This window comes from Pelodiscus sinensis, chromosome 1 (assembly GCF_049634645.1).
Source record: "Pelodiscus sinensis isolate JC-2024 chromosome 1, ASM4963464v1, whole genome shotgun sequence".
Taxonomy (NCBI): Eukaryota; Metazoa; Chordata; order Testudines; family Trionychidae; genus Pelodiscus; species Pelodiscus sinensis.
The window spans coordinates 233,443,288-233,456,578 of record NC_134711.1 but is presented as its reverse complement, the minus strand read 5'-3'; the positions used below and the strand labels follow the sequence as shown (position 1 = coordinate 233,456,578).

The following is a 13,291-nucleotide window of genomic DNA, read 5'->3' as shown; positions in this document are numbered from 1 at the left end:
ATTTTCCAGGCCTTGGGGGAAAGGCCAATCCTCACCTACAGACAGAGGTTCATATAACTGAAAATGGGATGAACACAATAGTAGTCATGGAAATGTGTTGGGAATTGTAACTCTAGGAGTAAGGATTACTCAAAGGGGATTTGTAGTGGGTTATCTTAAACTGTTGTTCTTAGGATAATAGGAAGTAATACTTAGCTCTTCTTGAGCACTTTGCATCCATAGATCTCAAGGCATTTTGCAAAGGAAGCCGGTATCGTTATCCCCATTTTACAGATTGGGATATTAAGGTACAGAGAGGTAAAGTGACTCATTCAAGGTCATCCAACTGGTCAGTAGCAGAGGTGGAAATCTTAAGAATCCCAGTCCAGAGCTCTATGCACTCAGCCACATTGCTTGTATTTTTAAGGTATGTTAAAGATGCCAAGAACATAGGGTTGGGCACCCCTTTTATCATGTCTGTGAATCAAATGACATTTAAGCAGAAGGATTTATTTCTAAGAAAAGAGAGGTGTAAGGCTTAGCCCTGTCATGTTATACAATGGGGGATTGGCCTGCATAAGGTCTGCAGGCTAAGGCTTGCATCAGATTTTTTTTTTAGAAAAAGAATAAAGAGTGGGGAGGGAGATGTTACAGACGTGTTTCATCCCGGGCCTGGAGCAGAGTACTATGCAAGTTAACAAGGGGGATGCACCTGCAGCAACAGGATTGTGAACTCCCTGCCACACATGAGAGAAGCCTTGTTAAGAACATGCACACAAAACAAAGCACTTCCGTTTTTTTCCTCACAAACCTACGTGCCACCCACAGGGAAGAACTGCGGCACGACAAACGGTAGCTTCCAGACTGAGGTTTATGGGGTTTATGTTCAACCTGATCTTTAAGTTGAACAAACTTAACTTTCTTGGACCGTGGCCCTTATAAAGGAAATAATAACAGCTCGAACTGTCCCCAAGGGTGGAGGGCAAACATTGCTTTGGATCCAAATTCTTCTCTCCTTGAGAGTTTTCTGAGGATCCACACATTAACTTAATGTGTTTCTGTTGGAAGGGTTGAAATATGAAACTAGACTCGACAGTGGAGAAATTATTTCCTGGTTATGTTGGGGTTAATGGTTCCCTCTTTATTTAACATGTGCCCATTGGAAGGGTTCTCTGTGTGGTCCTAGGTGTGCACTGAGCCAAGCTACACAATGGGAATTTGGAACATCAGTTGCTTCACATACCCCCCACACCAACTAAGGCAGTAAAAAAAAGCAGGAAGGGCTATGGATACATGGACAGATGCACCCATACACACATACTCCTCAGAAAACCAGCCAGAGACCTCAAGTACCTAGAGAGACAATGTAAATCAGGAGATTGTTTAGAGAACAGTGAAAACCCCTGACAGAAGAGCCAGTGCAAACAGATTATTATACTAATTCTGACCCAGGTCTTCACTCCCCCAACCAGGTGAGGAGAAAAAAAATGGGCAAAGTATTTGTGTTTGACTTGCTCTCAGCCTCGCCTTCTGCAAGTGGAGATCACTGGGCTTTAACAAAGCTCTATAACTAACAAACATCACGGGGTTAAATAAGCAAAAGTGTGTGTGTGGGGGGGAGCCATTTTAGGAATAGGGCCAACAAAGACAGTGTGGTTAGGAAGGGGGAGAAAAAAATCAACATCCTCAGAAGAAAATGTGTTGAATGCCAGCTGCACAGAACCTAAAAGAACGGGTGTTTCTGAGGCTTTTGTCTCCTTATATGGTAAAATGATACAGAGGGGTTTCACTAGGCTGTGAAGGCAGCAGCCTGTTTCCACACAACGCTGACTGCAGAGCAGAAATCAGAAGAGCTGCCCTTCTTCACAGGCTGTAGAAATCCCTGGCTAGCTCTACACTACAAGTAGGGCCTTGTGTTCTCCTTACATATGTGTTAATGGATGTGACTCCCTGTCTGTGGTCCAGGGAGAAACACTGACTGCCCGCTCCTGCTCTGTAAGTAGATATCTCTTTCCCCACCCCACCCCCACAGTACCATTGACTATACCTGAGGACCTATTGATTTAAAAAATCAAGGGTGCACAGTGAGAGATGTGTAATCCTAAAAAATGTTTTGTATTGGATAAGGACAGCAGGAAAGAGAAATATCTAATCCCTCCTAAAAAACCAGCAAGGGCTGTGAAAAGGATTGAAAGGGGTTTTTTCATAAAAGATCTCTCTGTATGTCCATCTGTAAGTGGTATCTTAAGCAAGGTGATGAAGCACTGAGCCATTTATTTCATTGTTACTGTTTTTATTACTCTGTACCTATTGTATGTTTGTCTGATCTACTGGAGAGGTTGTAAAAAGTAGGAGTTTAGGTTTTGTCTAAAAAAAAAAAGAAAAAAAACCCCTCTGTGAATACTGCCTAGCCCAAGAAAAGAACAGATTATTTTTGCACTGTAGCATATACAACAAAGGTAACCTTGCCTATTTGCTATCACACAACAGGGAGGGAAATGTACATAAGAAGAGAGTGTGCTTTTTTTGTATTTGGAAAGATTTAATTGGAATGAAAAGCAATAAATAGCTTTGGATGTTGTCCTTTTGCCATATATATGTATAAAATGTGTGCATGTGTGTGTAAAACCACAATCACATAGGTGGAGTATCATGGATTTTTCTTTATGCATAATAGAGGAAAGAATTTCAATATCTACTAACTTTCATTTTTCTGCTTTGATTACTATTCTAAATCCTTTCCCCCATCATGAGGTAATATTTAGATTTTGATATATTCTTCATGTGACAGCATCCTAGTTCCCTGTATATAAACAAGGTTTATAGAGAAAGCCAGTCACAATTACAAAGAAGGAAACCAATATTAAAAATACATACAAGAAATGTCATCTGCTATTTAAAGGTATGTTGATTAAGAGGATAGATTATAAATAATAAGTGTCATAACTAGCAATTAAATAATGACAATGTGACAAATTTTTCCCTTGGATATGCATATGCATATGCAGTACCCTTCAACTTCAGTCAGAGTTGGCTCAAGCATATCAAAAAAAGAATGAGGATCAGTTAATATCTTATTGCATCCAGTTGGTAGGGAATATTATAATTCAGATTGCCATTAATTTTTTATTATGATCCTTTATTTGTATTTGTTTATACAGTTAAGAAGCTCTCACCTTTTGGGATAACATCTTTATTTTTCCTCGGCCAAATGATGATTTTTTTGGTTGCTGAAATTTTGAGAAAAAATCCATTGGGATTTGTATCCCTCATCAGCAAATTCCCCACACTCACTTTTCTGTGTAAAAATTGTCACCCATTTACTCTTCCTAAGCAGATAACTAAAAAAGAGTGGACTTTGAAAGTTAGTTTGTAAGTAGAGTATATTTTAGGGTTTTGTATAGTTTTGACCAAGTTTGAATAGACAATTAGCTGGATACTAATGACTGAAACAATTGAGAAGGTGCCATAGTACAGAAAAAAGTTTACTTTACCACATTCCCACAATATTTGGATGTTTTATACTAAAGTTACTAGCAGTGAAACATCTAGCAGTGTTAATATGTATATTACTATCATTAGGTCGAGAATTAACACTTCATTGAGATGAATAGGGAAGCTCAGGTGATTCAACTGTTGCTGAACATTCACTTCTTCCAAAGTCACATTGGGCTTGAGTACTTTAGCAATCACAGCGCTGGACTTTTTAATGAGAATTTACATTCTGCTGAAAATGATGTGGTCACCAGAGTACTAGCGGTTTTCACGCCACCATGTATAAGCTCAGTCCTACCACTGCTATGACTTTTTTACTCAATTATCTCACTACTTGCTATTTATACTCTAGTAGCACATACAGATCCTGTCCTGAAGATGGGGCAGCCCATCAAGGCAGCTTCCTTGGATGCCAACATTTGGATGTGCCAAATATCCATTTGGAGAGTAGTTGTAGAAGGGGTGCTGGACTGTTCTACTTGCTTTTTTTCTTTTTGCTTGCACTTATATGGTAACTGAGTGGGAAGCACTGAAAATATTTCCACCTCAGGCAGCAAAACACCTAGGCCAGCCCTCACTGAAGAGTTTACAGCTAAGACTCTGTCAAGGATACTGGACATAGACAGAACCTGTAGTCTCTGATTTTCCAGCTTTCTAACCAGGGTGTTATGATTAGTAAGGGAGCTCAATGAAATCTGGCCCTCTTTTGTGAAATCAACATGGGCCTTTTCCCAAACCACAGTGTCAGGCATATATGTATAGGAACTGCAACTGGAATAATTTGCATGAGGAAGGCTTTAAAGGGCTCATAGAAATTTGCATGACAGTGTCCTAAAAAAATCCACTAGGTTTAAACATCAGGAACTGGAGAAAGTTACAGGCAAGGCAATTTTAAAATCTCATGACAAATTTTGTTGCATTGTGCAAAGTTCATTCCCTCCCTGGCCCCGCCCCCCCAAAAATAAAAGGTACAGTTCAAAAACCCATACCAACGTGAGTAAGTCCAGTTAGTCTAATTCTCCACTAGGCTGAAGCTTGTGTAGCCATTTACTCTTGTGCAAAGTAAGGATGTTAAAATGCGGTTAATTGACTACTTGACTAGCTGATGAAATTTCCATCGAATAGTCAACTAGTGGATAGGCACTTCCTCATTCCTCCTTTGAAATGGAAAGGAGGAACGAGGAACTCTGAGTACACCCTGGGGCCAGTGGGAAGCCTGCTTTGAAATGCACAATAGTCCCTAGCAGGGGCTCTTGTGAATTTCAAAGCCATGGAGCCTGGGGTCAGTGGGGGACTCGCAGTTTCCCGCTGGCCCCAGGCTCCATGCTAGCTGCATGCTGCTAGAAGCTCGGGGTCAGCTGGGGACTCCCCAGATGACCCCAAGTTCTACACTGCACTTCCCCGGAACCTGGGGTCAGCTGGGGAGTCCCCAGCAGATCTCGGATTCTGGGGAAGTGCTGCAGGGAGCCCGGGGTCAGCTGGGAGTTCCCAGCTGACCCCGGACTCCACAGCAGCTGCCCCTTTGAAATGTGCAGCAGTGGCATTTTAAAGGGGCAGCCCGTCGCACAGCTGATCCATGGATCAGCTGTTCAGTGGCCACCTTGGGGTTTCAAAGCTGTGCAGCACTGCCACTTTGAAGTACCCCTTCGCTCCCCCCCTCGCTTTGCTGCTTCTCTATTATAGAGGCAGCAAGCGGGGGAGGGGTGGATATTGACTAGTTGACTAGTCAAAAGACTATCCTATAAGCAAATGCTTATTGGATAGTGAACTAGTCGACTAGTCTTTAACATCCCTAGTGCAAAGTGGGTGCAAAACACTCTCATATTTGAAGACAGCATAGTATCGCCAGCTCCCACTGATGTAAATACCCACACCAAGTAGAAGATGGGCTCCAAAGTTCCAATGGGGCCATTTAAAAGGTCCTCTTTTATTCTTCCCAGCAAATGAGCCATAAATAGGAGCTGGTGATTACCCCATTCTGGGAATCCCCAGCAGGCATTAAGTCAGCTCAATGCCCAATGCTCAGCTCCCAGAGGCTAGTTACAAGCTCATGTAGAGTACAGCAGGTGTGAGGCTGCTTCACTATGCTGGGAAACAAACTGGTCCAGGGTAGCTTCAGAGAATGGGTGGAGAGTGTAAATATGGGACAGCTCAGTCAGCTCAAAAGACTGGGAACCTTGTTTACATTTTTGCCTGATTAATTTTAATAGTGTGATTTTAATGGTGCATTTACATATATATATATATATATATATATATATATATATATAAAATTATTTGTGACACAGTTTTACCCCAAATGAGGCTAGCCATAGTAGGATAATCAGAAGTACACCGACAGCCACAGAGAAAATTGAATATCAGAAGTATTTAGCGAGGGTTGAGAGTATGTATATGAAAAGCTTTGCTCAAGAAGCAGTGGAGGTTTCCTTTGAAGCTGAATATTCAAGTACTGTACTCCTGTCAGGAAGATTAAAAGTTATGGGTCACATGTCATTGTTAATTTGCACATGCCCTCTCTATAGAGTAGTTTATAATACTAATTATACTACTATGTGATAACTTATATACTAATACATGGTACAAGCAATTTGAGTGTATTTAACACTGAAATAAGAACATCATTTCAGAGCTTATGTGAATTTGCAATGTTAGTGCTGCAACACCATAAATGGAACAAGTCTCTCTCTCTCAGTAGTTTTTTATCCCATTCCAAAGTCATCTTCATTATATGTTTAATTCCTAAACTTTTTTGTTCAGTAGAACAGATGACCCATTATTGCAAAAGACTTAATTTTAAAAGTGGATGCAACTTACTTGAGGAGTTAAATGGATTGTAACATTTAAATAACTTACATTAAGATAATAAAACACTTACAGAGACTCTACTGGGATCTAGACCCCCAGCAGAAAGGTCATTAGAATTGTAGGCTAGATCTTGGGAGATTAAGTTCAAAGATCCTAGTCTGACAGATGTCTGGTGAGACCATGGGCAGGTCATTTATAGGATCAACACCCTGTGAAGTAGAGAAGATCTATTATCTCTGTTTTATAGGTGGGGAATTGGGGCACAGAAAGAGTAATTACATTAACAATTGTTAGGTATTTTAGTGAGTGTCAGATATTATGGTATTGAGGCTCTATAAGTACCTTGATATATAGATAGATCATTGTTATTCAATGTTTGTGTAAAGTACCAAACTGAGATATCTTTTACTTATCTGTAGGAGAGCAATGTACTTTTCATGCTTCTCTGGAAGAGATGCAGTATGAACTATCTAGAACAGTGGTCACCAACCAGTAGATCTGGATCTACTGGTAGATCTTGGAGCCTCTGACAGGTGATCCTGACTGGTCTGGCCAAGAGGTTATCAAGCCCGACACTTCAGCTGCCACTCCCCCCCACTACTGCACATCTCCTGCCCTTTGCCTTGGAGCTGCACCTCCCCTGGGAGTCTCCTGCTTGTGGCACACAGCAGGGAAGGGAGAGGAGGGGAGCTGATATCAGGGTGCCCTCTCGTCTACGCTATATTCTATCTCCTCAGAATGGGTGGGGCACAACAGAGCTTGGGATGGAGGGAGTTTACTGGCTGCTTTTGAGAGTGGTGCAGGGCCAAGTCAGGGGTGAGTCTGCCTTAGCCCCACTGCATCACTGCTCAGGAGCCACCTGTGGTAAAGAGCGCCCAGCTGGAGCCAGCCCCGAACCTCTGCCCCAGTCATGAACCCGCTCCTCCACCCCAAGCCTCTGCCCCAGCCCTGAGCCCCCTGAACCCAAACTCCCTCCCAAAGCCTGCATCCTGAACCCCCTCCTCCACCTCAATTCCCTGCCCCAGACTCAGCTCAGAGCCCCCTCACACTCCAAATCCCTTAGCCCAAAACCCCAACCCTCTGCCCCTGCCTGGTGAAAGGGAGAGAGAATGGGGGAGGGAGGGAGGATGGAGTGAGCAGGGTGGGGCCTCAGAGAAGAGGCACAAAGGAGGCAGGGCAAGGGTATTTGGGTTTGAGGTGGATCTTACATTGCACTTAATTCAAAAAGTGATCTTGTGTTTAAGAAGGTTGGAGACCACTGACCTAGAATATTGTCAAGGTGCTGCTGAATGGGTTGTTTTATGCAGGATTCTTGTACACTGGGAAAGGCAGGAGTTTTCACTGTATAGCTTCATAGGAAATTCTCCCATTCCCTGGTTATATCTTCGGGCCCTGGCTGTTCTGGGCATTGTACTGATTGTGTGCGAATCAATAGAAATTAACTCCTCTGGATGGATCTACAACAGTTGGTGAGAAAGTAGCTTAGTCTCTGCAACCATTCCACCCTGGTCTTGTGTATTACGTCTGCCACAGATGAGAGCTTTATTAACTTTGCACTGTTTTTCTCCCCTTAGCATTCAAATGCTACACTTAGAAAATTGAGTTTCTATATGTGTAATGGTGAGCATTTGATACCCCACCTTAAACAGATCACAGCTTTATGCCTTACTATTTATTCTTCAAAGGAGACTTCAGCATCAAGAAGTACTGAATTAGTGAATTGGCCAGAGGCGTTTAACTTTAATTGTAAATTGCTCTTGTAGATTTAAGAGTCACATTGAAGATTATTTAAGTAGATTTCTTTTGTAGTTGAAATGTACACAGGCATACATGTAAATACACATGTATTCCAGTCACTTCCAGTTAATCACAATGGAAGGTGTTCTGGGTAGGCTCGTATCTACTGTGCCTTCTGTGCTTACACTGCCACTGGCACTTACTTTACAACAGTTGGAATGACTTTATAATTCTAAACTATGTAAGATGGTGGCTGATTGCCAAACAAGCCACAACTGCTAGCATGCCCACTTCCCCCTACTATTTCTGATGCTCCTTTATCCAGGAACAGCAGAAACCTTCCCACATAGGAAACAATTTAAGTGCATTTTAAAAAAATGACTATTAAATAGACTTTCTAGTTCATGATAGCGAGTCTGCAACCCAGATATGAATCTGGGTAGCAGATATGCTTTGCTTATGAGTATTCATGCTAATACATGTTGTTGTCTTAGGACTTAGGTAATTGAGATCAGACATCAGAACATCACACAATCCGCAAAAATGTGGTGGGGATTGTCAGAGGGAGCTGAATGACTGGAAAGAACTAATTTAGGACTCAGAAATATAATTACAGACTACCTTTCAAAGATGTGCGGGGTTAAAAATCAAATTGGGTGTGTAATATTTTTTTTCATACAGATCATGTATCAGCAAGGCCTGAAAGGGATTTGTTAATATTACTTTACTGCTATTTTTATTAAGTGTAGAAAGAGGAGAAATGTCAAGTCTGGCTTTCCCTGGTTTTGTTGAATGACTTCTGGGAGATCTAAGGAATGCTTTTTGCAAGCATCAAACTCTTTTTCTATTTTTGGAAAATCCCCATGCATGCATACAGCAAGCAACAAATCTACCACTGAAAGATTATTTGCTTTTTTCTATCAGCATTTACTGGTCAGGATCCTAGTTTGACTACAGTCCTGGGGTATGAAGCTGGGCATGTTCTGAAAAAGAGCAACAGCATATCTCAAGATGCTTTGGTTTCTTAAGGACACAATATTGAATTCCTCCATTTGGCCCTCGGGTCCTGCTTACAGTAACTATGGCATTAAAAGGTTTCCCTCCCTTCCCTTTCTAAAGAAATGAATGAAGAAAGAAGAGGCAGACAACCAGCCAACTGAGAAAGAAAGATAGCAGCAAAATTCACATGAAAAGAGTGGGTTATGCGCCTTTTAACAGAGCTAGAACTGCTATCATAACATAGGATACACAGCTTGCTAAATGGACAAGAGTGCTGAAGTCAGTAAGTCATGCTTCCCCAAAGACAGGAAGCACAGTCAAACAGGAAGTACAGTCGAACAGGAAGCTTCTGCTCACTCTACTTTAGAAGTTTCCATATCAGGGACCTTCAAAAAGATAGGTGTCTCTATGCTTGACATGGGGGTGTTGGTACTCAGGCCACAGGTTAACAACAAGAAGTATAATGGAGATTGCCTATCTCCTAGAACTGGAAGGGACCTTGAAAGGTCATCAAGTCCAGTCCCCTGCCTTCACAGCAGGACCAAGTACCATCCCTGACAAATTTTTGCACCAAATCCCTAAATGGCCTCCACAAGGATTGCACTCACAACTCTGGATTTAGCAAGCCAGTGCTCAAACCGCTAAGCTATCCGCCTCTCCGTCACAAGAAGCTACCCTAAGACACTGTGCCTGTGGAATACACATAGGGGTGCCTAGTGTATACCCACTACTGCACCCTTTCATAGGGTGTAGCATAAACCACTGTCCTCTGAATTGGTCCATTTGGCAGTTGAGTGTCATTGTTGGTGCTGTTCTTTCTTGGTCCTTACATGTTAGGGGTGCAAGACCCAGGACTGTACCTAGTCCTTGCCCAGAGACAGAAAGTAGAAAAAATCCTTCCTACCCTCTCTCTACACTGGGCTAGGCCTGATTTATTTCCAAGTATTTCAGCTCTCCTGATGTCAGCTCTGTAGAGAAGATCAAATCTGGAATACTTTAGAGCACTGAATGCTAGGAAAGAGAAGAGTCAGATTAAAGTGACAGAATCACATAGTAGAGGCAGAGACAGAGAATTGCCAAATATGCTACAAAATTAATTAAACGCAAACACACAGAACCATTTCTGAGACAATACACAGCAGCATGTGTAGAGAACTGAGATCTTTCAATAAAAAAATGTGTAGCCTGACATGTGAAATTTACACAGATTTTAGCCATTTGTGGTTCCTCAGCTGATGCAAATCAGTATAGCTCCACCTGGCCCTGAATATGTTACAGTAAGACAGTCAACTCCTCTTTCTGGGCCATCCTTAATGGTCCTATGCAGTACTATTAAACTGGTGCCCCTATGCCTCACAGAAGCCAGGGGAAGGGGGAAAGAGGATTATTTTTTAGAGATATGATTTCATAGTCTTCAGCAATACACTAATGAAATATTTTGAAATCAAATTTTAAACTAAGATCTTGTCGACTAACACAGTAAATTCAGAAACTGACAGTATATACCTGCGGTTGGCAAATGCCTGTTAAATGGTTTCATTACCACCTCAATGACTCTTTCACAGGTTCTGCTAATAGGTCTGGCAAGCTTTTCTACTTTTAAGTCAACTAGATCCTTTCTGGAGGAAGTGAAGCCACAGAACGGGGATAGGAAGAGGTGTGTGGGTGGACATTAAGATCCAGTAGTACCCCAGATTTTTGTGTGCCCTACACTAGGGATGTGAGAGACTAGTCAACTATCTGATAAGCTTATGCTTATCTGATAGTCGACTACTGATGCAACTAGTTGCTTCCCTCCCCTTGCTATCTCTATCAGAGAGAAGCAGCAAGTGGGGGGAGCAGGAGCCATTGCTGCGGGGAGCCAGCTTAAAAGCCAGGTCCCCCCAGCACTGTCTCCCACGGGGGTCCTTGTACATTTCAAAGGCTAAGGCACCACAGGGAGAGCGGGGCCAGTCGGGGAGTCCCACTGACTATTTGATTAATTAATCTAAATTTAACATCCCTACCCTACACAGCTGCATATTCTGTGTATGGTAAGGATGGTGCTGCCTCTTCCTGAGAATCAGGCATATCACTCACTATAAAAGAAACACATTTGCCAGATGCATATCAGAACTCAAATAGGTGCCCAAAAGTGGACAGTCTTACCTCCTTCTCCCCATCAGTCAGCCAGTCCATAGAACCACCCTAGGTTTTTGTACAATACCTATTCCATAGTAAGTTTCATACTGTTTCATTCAGGTGTATTTCCACCTACCCTTTGCAGCTGCTTCTCCCACTAATGCTTGTGGCAAATGCTCATTTAGTCTCTTCTGCAAATAAACAAAAGAAGAAATAATATTAGCCTCTGTTACCTGCATGGAATTATGGTTCTGGTCATAAAAATTATTAGATCTTGCAAAAATTTCCTACAACTAGTGCAACAAGATGATCCATAATGATGTGCCCATAGCTGCTAAGTTACGGGAAAGATAGTCTCTTGTCAGTAATTACTTTGTATAGTTCAGACTGGTAGATTGTAAATACGAACGACATCAAAAATATGTACACTTTAGCCTTTGGAACCTTAATATAAATAGTTTCCAGATGCTCTAGGTCTGCCTGGACTATGTCAGTGGTGTTGCCAGACAGAAATCTTCCTTTCTTGAATGAAGGAGGATAAAAGGATTGAAAAAGTTTATCTGCACATAGAATTGTGGGGGGAGGGAGGGGTTTAAGAGTCACACGTGTGGGAGATTTTGTACACCTCCAAAGAGCACTTAATTGCTAAACAGAGGGTTAGCAGAATCTCATGCCCATAGAGCACAGACTATGGGTGAAGTCCTGGCCCCACTGAAGTCAATGGCAAAGCTCCCATTGATTTCAACAGAGCTTGGAGTTCCTTCTGTATCTCAGTATGCCAAGTAAGAAGCTTTGAATGTCTTACTATAATTTTTCTCCTACATTTTATAGTTCCCTCATACTTTTACCATTGTTGTTTTTCTTTTTAGTGTCTCGTAGTCTGACAGTGTACATTTTAGCAACTCTTCTCTTATTCAAGAGAAGAAGGAAAGGAAACACATTATACAATTAATGTATTAAATTATTCTAATTATTCTTTGATTATTGTCATATAATCACTGCCCTACTTAGTACAGCAGAACCTTGATAGTATTAACATTCTGAGCATAGAATCATAGAACTAAAAAGAACAAAGAGGTCATCCAATCCAGTCCCCTACACTTGCAGCAGGAATAAGCACCATAGACCATCCCTGACAGGTGTTTGTCTAGTTTGCTCTTAAAAAACTCCAATGAGGAAGATTCCACAACCTCCCTAGGCAATTTATTTCAGTGTTTAACCACCTTGACAGTTGGAAAGCTTTTCCTAATAGCCAATCTAAACCTCCCTTTCTGCAATTTAAGCCCATTGCTTCTTGTCCTATCCTCACGGGTTCTGGAGAATAATTTTTCTCTTTCCTCCTTGTAACAATTTTTTAGCTACTTGAAGTTTCACACTGAAGTATACATCTTTTTTCTCTGGCCTATGAAGAACAGGTTGCCTGAGAACGTTTTTATTCCTTTGGAGCTTTATTTATGATTTGGAAAATTGCAGAAATGAGTTTTTATGGTGGGATGGGCTTATTTATTATGAATGTTTTTGATGAGACCAATATTAACTGTTGCAAATAACATCAGTATTATTTTTAATTTGTATTATGGTAACACATGGAGGCTTCATTGTGTTAGGCACTGAATGCACACAAAAAAGACAGTTCCTGGCCCAAAGAGCTTATACGCTATCCATGTTACCAGACAGGAAAAAGGAGTATTAGATGAAGAATAAAGCAATCTGGTTACGTCTAGAGTGCAGCACTTTTCCGGGATACCAGAGGTATCCCAGAAAAACAATACTGTGTCCACGGAATGCATCCGCTTTTCTGAATTTTTTTTTTCAAAAAAGCGGATGCTCTCTTTCGCCATCCCTGTAAACCTCATTCTATGAGGCATAAGGAATGTGTTGAAAGATCAGGTCCTTCCGAAATTTGGTGCCATATAGATTTGCCAAATTTTGGAAAAGCCTCTTTTGAAAGAAAATCAGGAAAAAATACACAATTTTCAGTACACAAATTGCATATCTTTTTCCGATTTAACTCTGCAGTCTAAATGTAAGCGGGGGAATGATCCCGCTATTGTGGGGAACTTTCCTGGCTTCTATACACCCCGGTGAAATGAACCAGCAAAAGGATCTGAGTCCCCGCTCCCACTTCCTTTACCCCATGGCTCCCTGATCC

The 13,291-nt window shown here is 41.6% G+C and overlaps 1 protein-coding gene across 7 annotated transcripts in view; it reads left to right on the top strand.

The window, feature by feature from the left end:
- FHL2 (four and a half LIM domains 2) overlaps positions 1-13,291 on the top strand; it is a 222,061-nt gene that overhangs the window by 180,018 nt on the left and 28,752 nt on the right. Inside the window, exon 1 of one of the 7 annotated variants that reach the window (XM_006114571.4) lies at positions 1,721-1,974. The exons of the other annotated variants lie outside the window; for them this stretch is intronic. The gene's annotated coding sequence lies outside the window, so the exon portion shown is untranslated. Of the gene's footprint in view, positions 1-1,720; positions 1,975-13,291 lie in introns of those variants that run through there. 7 annotated transcript variants of the gene reach the window in all.